Source organism: Petaurus breviceps, unplaced genomic scaffold, assembly GCF_028583685.1.
Source record: "Petaurus breviceps papuanus isolate PSGF00001 unplaced genomic scaffold, PetGlider_PUasm1.0 76, whole genome shotgun sequence".
Classification (NCBI taxonomy): domain Eukaryota; kingdom Metazoa; phylum Chordata; class Mammalia; order Diprotodontia; family Petauridae; genus Petaurus; species Petaurus breviceps.
Window position 1 is genome coordinate 15,764,219 of NW_027186473.1, and position 7,612 is coordinate 15,771,830.

Below are 7,612 nucleotides of genomic sequence, written 5' to 3' on the forward strand. Positions count from 1 at the left end.
CTTGGAGGATGATTTCTAGGTCCTTTTTTTGATCATGACTTTCAGGTAGTCCAATAATTTTTAAAATATCTCTCCTGGATCTATTTTTCAGGTCCACAGTGTTTTTGCTGAGATATTTCACATAGCCTTCTAATTTTTTTCATTTGTTTGGATCTGTTTAATAGTATCTTGATTTATCATAAAGTCACTAGCTTCCATTTGCTCCAATCTAATTCTGAAGGAATGATTCTCTTCAGTGAGCTTTTGAGATTCTTTTTCCATCTGGCAAATTTGGCTTTTTATGGCATTCTTGTCCACATTGGCTTTTTGAGCTCTTTTGCCATTTGCATTAATCTACTATTTGAGGTGTTATTTTCTTCAGTCAGGTTGTTGACTCTCATTTTGTAATTTTCTTGCATCATTCTCATTTATCTTCCCGAATTTCCCTCCACTTGTCTTATTTGGTTTTCAAAATCCTTCTTAAGCTCTTCTATGGTCTGTAAGGAGCTTATTCTTTTCTTGGAAGCTTCTGTTGCAGTAGTTCTGACTTCACTCTCTTCCTACTGTTAAATGCCCCAATACTTTTTGTCTCCCCACAATGAGTCCAAAGTTGGACCACTGTACTTGCCTTACCTCCCTCATTTGCTCATGTTGCCACTCAATTACTTGACTTTTGAGCTTTTTGCCACAATAGAACTCTGCTACTAGAGGGGGGAGCTTTGTCCAAATTGCTGGGCTTTTCACAGCTGCTGGAGATATTAGATGGGTGCCCTTTCTGAAGCCTCCACACGTTCTGGCAAACTGGTTGCACACTAGGACCTCCACCCTAGACTGCAATCCAGATCCACGCAGGTTAAAGCAAGAGTGATTCCCCTCATACTGTTTGCTTGGTCCCCCTACAATCTGCAGACCAGGAGCTCTGAAGCAGTCACGTGGTGGTGGCTGCATGGCCGCCATGCCTCAGGTGCTTCTCCCTCCAGGGGGTAAAGGCCTGATCACACTCCCATACTCCGGGTTCACAAAGTCCACACTGCATTGACCTCTCACTCTGTCCTTAACATCTATGGGTTGATAATTCTGGAAACTACCACAGCTGCTGGTGATCTACAGTCCCTCCAGCCTGCAGCTAGTTGTTGCCACCCTGAGTCTAAAACCTCAGGCTCACCCGGGGTTGGGCTTGGCTCCCACAGCAGTGTGATGGCCACTTCCTGCCAGTCTGCAGGCTGTCCTCAGTAGGAGGATAGCTTCTCTGCATCATTTTGTGGGTTCTGTCGCCAGGAGGTGTTCTTAAAGTAGAGCTAAAGTGACTTTTACTGAGAGATGATTAGGGAGGGGGAAAAGAAAAACAGCAAACAATTAGTGAAATAACAAAATCAGCACATCTCTTTTGGTTAACTTATACTGCCTTGGTCAACAACAAAAACATATCCTGAGAACTTCTACTATATCAGTGTGATCAGTAGAAAGTGTGATCAGTAGAAAGTGTGATCAGTAAAAAGTGACCCAATGGACCTACCTCAGATAGGTGTCTTGAATGTTCCCTTTTAAGAAAGGGTACCCAACAGTGATCTCTGAATATGTCGGTTACTTTTTCTCTCATGTCTAGATTTTAGAGGTAATTAATATATTAGTGTACTAAGTAGAATCCCAATCCTTGCTTCTTCCATATCATTTATAGGAAATAAATTTGTCAATCATCAGGATAGACTTTATTGTTGTTAGATCCTGTAGTAGAAGTATGGGGCAGTTGATCTCTGAAGGTTTGTAGTAACTTATTTGATCTATGTTTCTACATGTATGCAAAATGCACTTTTCAAAGAAAACCAGTCAACAGGTACTTATTAAATCCTTGATGTGTTCTGGGCATTGTCCTAAGCACTAGAAATATAAAGAAAGTTTAAAAAATAGTCATCTCTCCTCATTGAGCACATGTTTTAAGGGGGAAGACATCATATAAAAAGCTATGTGCATATATGATATACACAGTGTGAATTAGAGATAATTAATAAAATAAAGGAACTAAAATTAAAGAGAGCAGGGAAAGACTTCTTGCAGTAGAGGGGTTTGAATTAAGAACAGGAGAAAGTCAGGGATTCTAGGAGGCAGAGATGAGGAGGGAGGAAGCATGGAGGACAGCCAGTAAAAACATGATTATATAGGGATGCAAGCAAAGACTAAAAAGAGTGGAAAAGTAGTAAGAGGACCAGATTATGGAGGGTTTTGAAAGCAAACAGAAGCTTTTACATTTGATCCTGGAGGTAATGGGGAGCCATTGGAGCTTATTGGGCTGATATAACCAGACTTGAATTTTGAGAAGTTTTTTTTTTTTCTCAGTGGAGTGGAGTATTTGCTTGTGTGGGGAGAAACTTGAGGTAAGGAGTCTAACCAGAAGGTCATTAAAATAGTTCCAGAATGGGGTGATGATACATAATCTTGGTAGCTTTTAGAGGAGAAAAATGGATATACAGGAAAGATGTTGGTAAGGTAGAAACAACAGGCCAAAGAGGAACAGAGATAAATGGAGAGATAGAGACAGAGAGAGACAGAGACAGACAGACATAAAGGCAGACACAGACAGAGGGAGACAGAGACAGAGAGAGACAGAGACAGACACAGACAAAGACACAGACACACACTGGTGATGAGCCTGATTGTCTGGGAGGATATTGATGCTTAAAAGTAAAAGGGAAAGTTGGAAGAAAGGAAGTTTGGGAGCATAATTACTTTAGTTTTGGACATATTGAGTTTCACATTTCTATGGGATTTCAACATTGTGATGTGTAATAGACACTCGAAGATGTGAGACTAGATGTCAGAAGAGTTTAAGGCTGGATGAATATGTGAGAATAAAGTGAACATAGATAGTTGGATCCGTGGAAGCTAATGAGATTGCCAAGTGAAAAAATATGGAGGCAGATGAGAAAAAGGCCCAGGACAGAGCTATAAGGGAAATCTGCTTAGCAGTGATGATTTGCATAAAGGAGTAGCAAAGGAAATGGGAAAGTGGTTAGACGGACAGAAGAAAGCTGTATCACAAAAGCATACAAAGAGAGTGTCCAGGAAGAGTGTGATTGACATTTTCAAATGCTGAAGAAAGATAAAAATGAATGAAGACCAAGTCCTGTAGATTTGGAACTTAAGAGATCAGTGATAACTTTGGTGAGAGTAGTTTCTCTCTATAACAGTCTTCATAGTGAATTAACATTCAATTATTAGGACCTATTATAATGATATAAAAATGAATTTTCTCTGAGGGAAATAGAAGTGAAAAGAGTTTATTATTAAAATAAAATGAATTTATTTGTACCAGAAAGTGGGTAGAGATGTTACCTGACTTTGGGGTAGTGAAAGAAAAATCACTTGGGGAATAGGTGGGAAGTTAGAAGACCATGTTTTTAAGTACAGAATTATGTAAATTGAGAGTAAAAGTGCATGCTTTTGAAGGGACATTAAAATCATGAAGTTATTCTTAATAACATAGCATGTCATGAATCCTATATTTGTTTAATAATATTTTTAAAGATATGACTATTGAAACTGAAAAGTATCACAATTATATAGAGATGATTATAAATGAAATGATGAATGGAGGAACCCCTTTGCTAAAGATCAGTGTCAGTCAAAGTTCAAGAAAAAATAAACATTTCTCCATTTCTGAGTGTCTCTGGTAGATGATATTAGATGTTTTCTAATCTATGACTCAGTAGTTCCGCTAACTTTCTTCTATTTATTTCCTAATTGGTTAGTTTCCTATGTTCTGCTATGGCATATCCAAATGAAATGATATACTAAGCAATCGTTCAATGACGTGTGATTTCATGAGTGTGAGTACTCCTTCCATCAACACAGATTAGGTAGTTGTGACTACACACATGCATGCATTAATACTCATGTACATACATTTGAAAACATATCTACACATCTATCTATATAGTCATCTTATTTATCCCAATCACCCTAAGGCCAACTTAGTGATATGCTTTTCGTATTTAGCCTAATACTTAGACATGCAGTCCAATGCTGAGACCTATTATAATTATGAGAAGAATAATATGTAATAGCCTTCATAGGAAAAGAAATTTCAAATTACCAGGAATCAGTAGGACATACATCCAGTCCCTTTCCTCCTCCCACCAAGGCTGTGGTTCTTTTGCACTGACTCAAACTGTGCTCTCCCAAATCCTCTTATGATCAACATTAAATTTATTTTTTAACCATATTACAACCTTGAATAATGGTTCATTCTGTTATTATTGAGGAAGAGGAAATAACAATTGTTTTTATAGGTTTGTGGGTGAAATGCCTGAATTATCTGAACTTTTCAGGGACTAGTTGAAACAGGATTGTACACAATCCTGTTTCTTGAATTGGTATGCTGTGACTAAGCTACTTGTGATGACAAAGGATTGATTTCTCTCCTATACCTCTTTTCCAAGCTCAAACCCGACTTGAAGAAGAAACAATTAGATTCCCTCTAAATTTGGTGTTACTGATGAGCTTGTTCCATGGTCAATGGTGGAAATCAATTTTCATTTAAGAACCTACAGTACTTTGCCATTTTCCTTTTCTGCAGCCTTTATTGATTCTTTTCTCTTCTGAAAGACACTATCCATTCTGCCTCAGCAAGGCACTGTTTCAAAGGTCCTGTGATAATGGAGTACAAGTTCTTAGAGAGCTTTCCTCAATTGGCAATCTTCCTACTTTTCAATATTTAAATGAAAATCATTCCATTCATCATAGGGTTATGGAAGAAAAGGTCCATTTGGAAGCCTCACAGTGCCAAAGTTAAGAATAAGCTCTTTTTTGCCTTTCATTTAAGTTTATAGAATTATAACAAGAAAAGGAGTGAGTATGTATGAAAAATTGTACATGAGGCATCTTTCCCTTTGGGTATGTGGAACAACAAATTTGTCAGATAAACATGGTATCATCAAAAGAAGAAAATATTTATTTTCTGATTGGATCATTCAGACAGTTGTGTGAACAGTGAATACTACTCTTGGAGAATAGGCCCAGGCTTGAGAGAGAGTATTTATTTTGATACGTACTCTCCAGGCATGCATTCTTTATATTTAATTTAATTCAGTTAAATGAGCATTTGTTAAGCATTATGTGCAAAGGACACTGGTCATGCTTGAGAGACATAGATGACAAATCACACAATTCTTGCCCTCAAGGGGAAGAGATACTTATGTGCATGATGAAAATGTGAGTTAGGACACACTTCTATACATAGGAGAAATCAGAGAAGCATATGAAATTCAATGACAAGAGTTTACATCTAACTGGGGGAATAAGAAAAGAATCTACGTATAAGGTAACAACTGACATGATTATTAAAGGAAGAAAATGACTTCAGGAAGCTCAAATGTGTTGAGTCTATTACCGATATGGTAGATGGTTCATCCAAATGCTTTTAAGTAGGGCAGGACAAAAGAATTTATAACATTAGAAATCTACCTTCTTCTCATGAATAATGCAATCTTCTTATGAATGAAGCATAAAATGATTCAATAGCCTGCTCATAGTTTATAGAGTAGGACAAGTTGGGGAAACTAAAAAGTCCAAATTAGCTTAATCACAGAGTCCATGAAAAGGTATATTACAAAATAAAGCTAGAAAAGTAGTAGGGCAGAGAAAGGTTATGAAGGAAATTGAACACTAGCTTAAGGTTTTTTGTTCAGTTGTTTTTCAGTTGTGTCTGACTCTTCACGACCCCATTTAGTGTTTTCTTGGCAAAGACACTGGCGTGGTTTGCCATTTCCTTCTCTAGCTTATTTTACAGATAAGTAGATCCCCTAACTTCCTTTTATTTATTTCCTAATTGGCTAGTTTCCTATGTTCTACTATGGTATATCCTAATGCAATGATGTACTTAGCAGTAGTTTGATGATTTGTGGTAAACAAGTTTAAGGGAGTCAACTGGAGTCACCTGACTAGGAAGTGTCTGAGATCAGATTTGAACTGAAGATGAGTCTCTCTGAGTCTAGGGCTGGTACTATATACAATATGCCACATAGTCACCCTAGTTTAAGGTATTTGTATTTAATTTTTATAGGATGGTGCTATCCCAGTATGATAGACAAGAGATGATGAGAACCTAAAATAGTGTTTTGGAAATGGGAATAGAAAAGATGAGCTATTCACGAGAGTTACTGAAGAAGTAGAAATCATCGACCTTAGTAATTGATGTGGGAGCAGGAAGAATTAGGATGATCTAAGGTTTTTGAGTCTTCATAACACTGTCATTGATGACACTATTAACAGAAGGGAAGAAGTTGAGAAATGATGCAAATTAGATATTGATTTCAATTTTGATTGTATTGAGTTTGAAGCAACACTGGGACATCCAGGTAGATATGTTTAGTAAGTAGCTAGAATTGTGAGATGTGAACTCAGTGGAGGTTAGGAGGATAGATTTCAGTGTTTATTTGAATGAAAATTATAATTGGATTTATCCATGGGTTCAGTTGACATTATCAAGGGAGAAAAGTATAGCAAGAGAAGGGAAAAGAACTAAAGACAAATTGGAAATGTTTTCATGTAGGGTGTGAACCACACAGATTTCTGGATTACTTGTCTCCTAAGACAAGTTGAAGTTCCAGAAACCATTTTTGAATCTCCACTTGGTGAATGACCTTTTATGAATTGAGTACAGTTTGTTTATTATTTATTAATTTCATTCATTCATAATAATTTATTAATTTCAACTCTTGACATCTTTGAAGGGGCCATAAATGTGTCTTTAAAAAATCTTGATATTTATTTTATATAAGGAATAAACAGAAAGGGAGGAGCTTTTTCTTGTATTGTAGAAAATTTTAATGATTTTTACTTGTTAGTTTTCATTTTTGTTCTGTACTTATGATTTCATTAGTGTATAGAGATCCCTGATAAAGAAATTTTCATTATCAATGCAGATCAAACACTATCTCTGAAAGAGTTATCTGGAACTTTGAGAAGTTTAGGATTTCTGAGGATAAGACCAATATATTACAGTGATGCTACTCTAACCCGTCATCCTGAGAACTAGACTTTCTCATTACCCACTACTCAAAAATACTTATCACAGATATTTTGCAATATCCAAACCCAAGATGTTGAAAGACCATAAAGACCCTCAATTTGAATTCATTAACAGTTGAAAAGTTTCTACCTTAACTATGCTTATCTTCATAAAAATGCCTAGAGTAAAGTTATTCAGTAGTTCTACTGGCTAGTGATCTGTGCCTCTTTTATTACATTATCAAATGAAATTTTATGTCTGCCTCCACAGACCTCTCTTCCTTTTAAATTTGAGATTGATGACAGAAACACACATACAGAGGCAGGTGCATGTGTGTTTACCCCTAACTTCTTTAATATTTCCAATTTAATATATAACTTGAAAATAAGCTGCCACTAGACTGTTATGCAAATTTTTTTCAAGGTTAGAATATCTCTACTTAAATTTCATGACTAATGTTTTTTAAAAAATCCAAGATAATCAGCTATAAAATTGCATGAAGAAATTAATTCAACAAGTTATTAAGATATATGGTCAATCCACAAAAATCATTAACTGCACTATATATCACACATAAGGGGAAGGAAAGAGAGAGACAGAGAGAGAGAGAGAGAGAGAGAGAGAGAG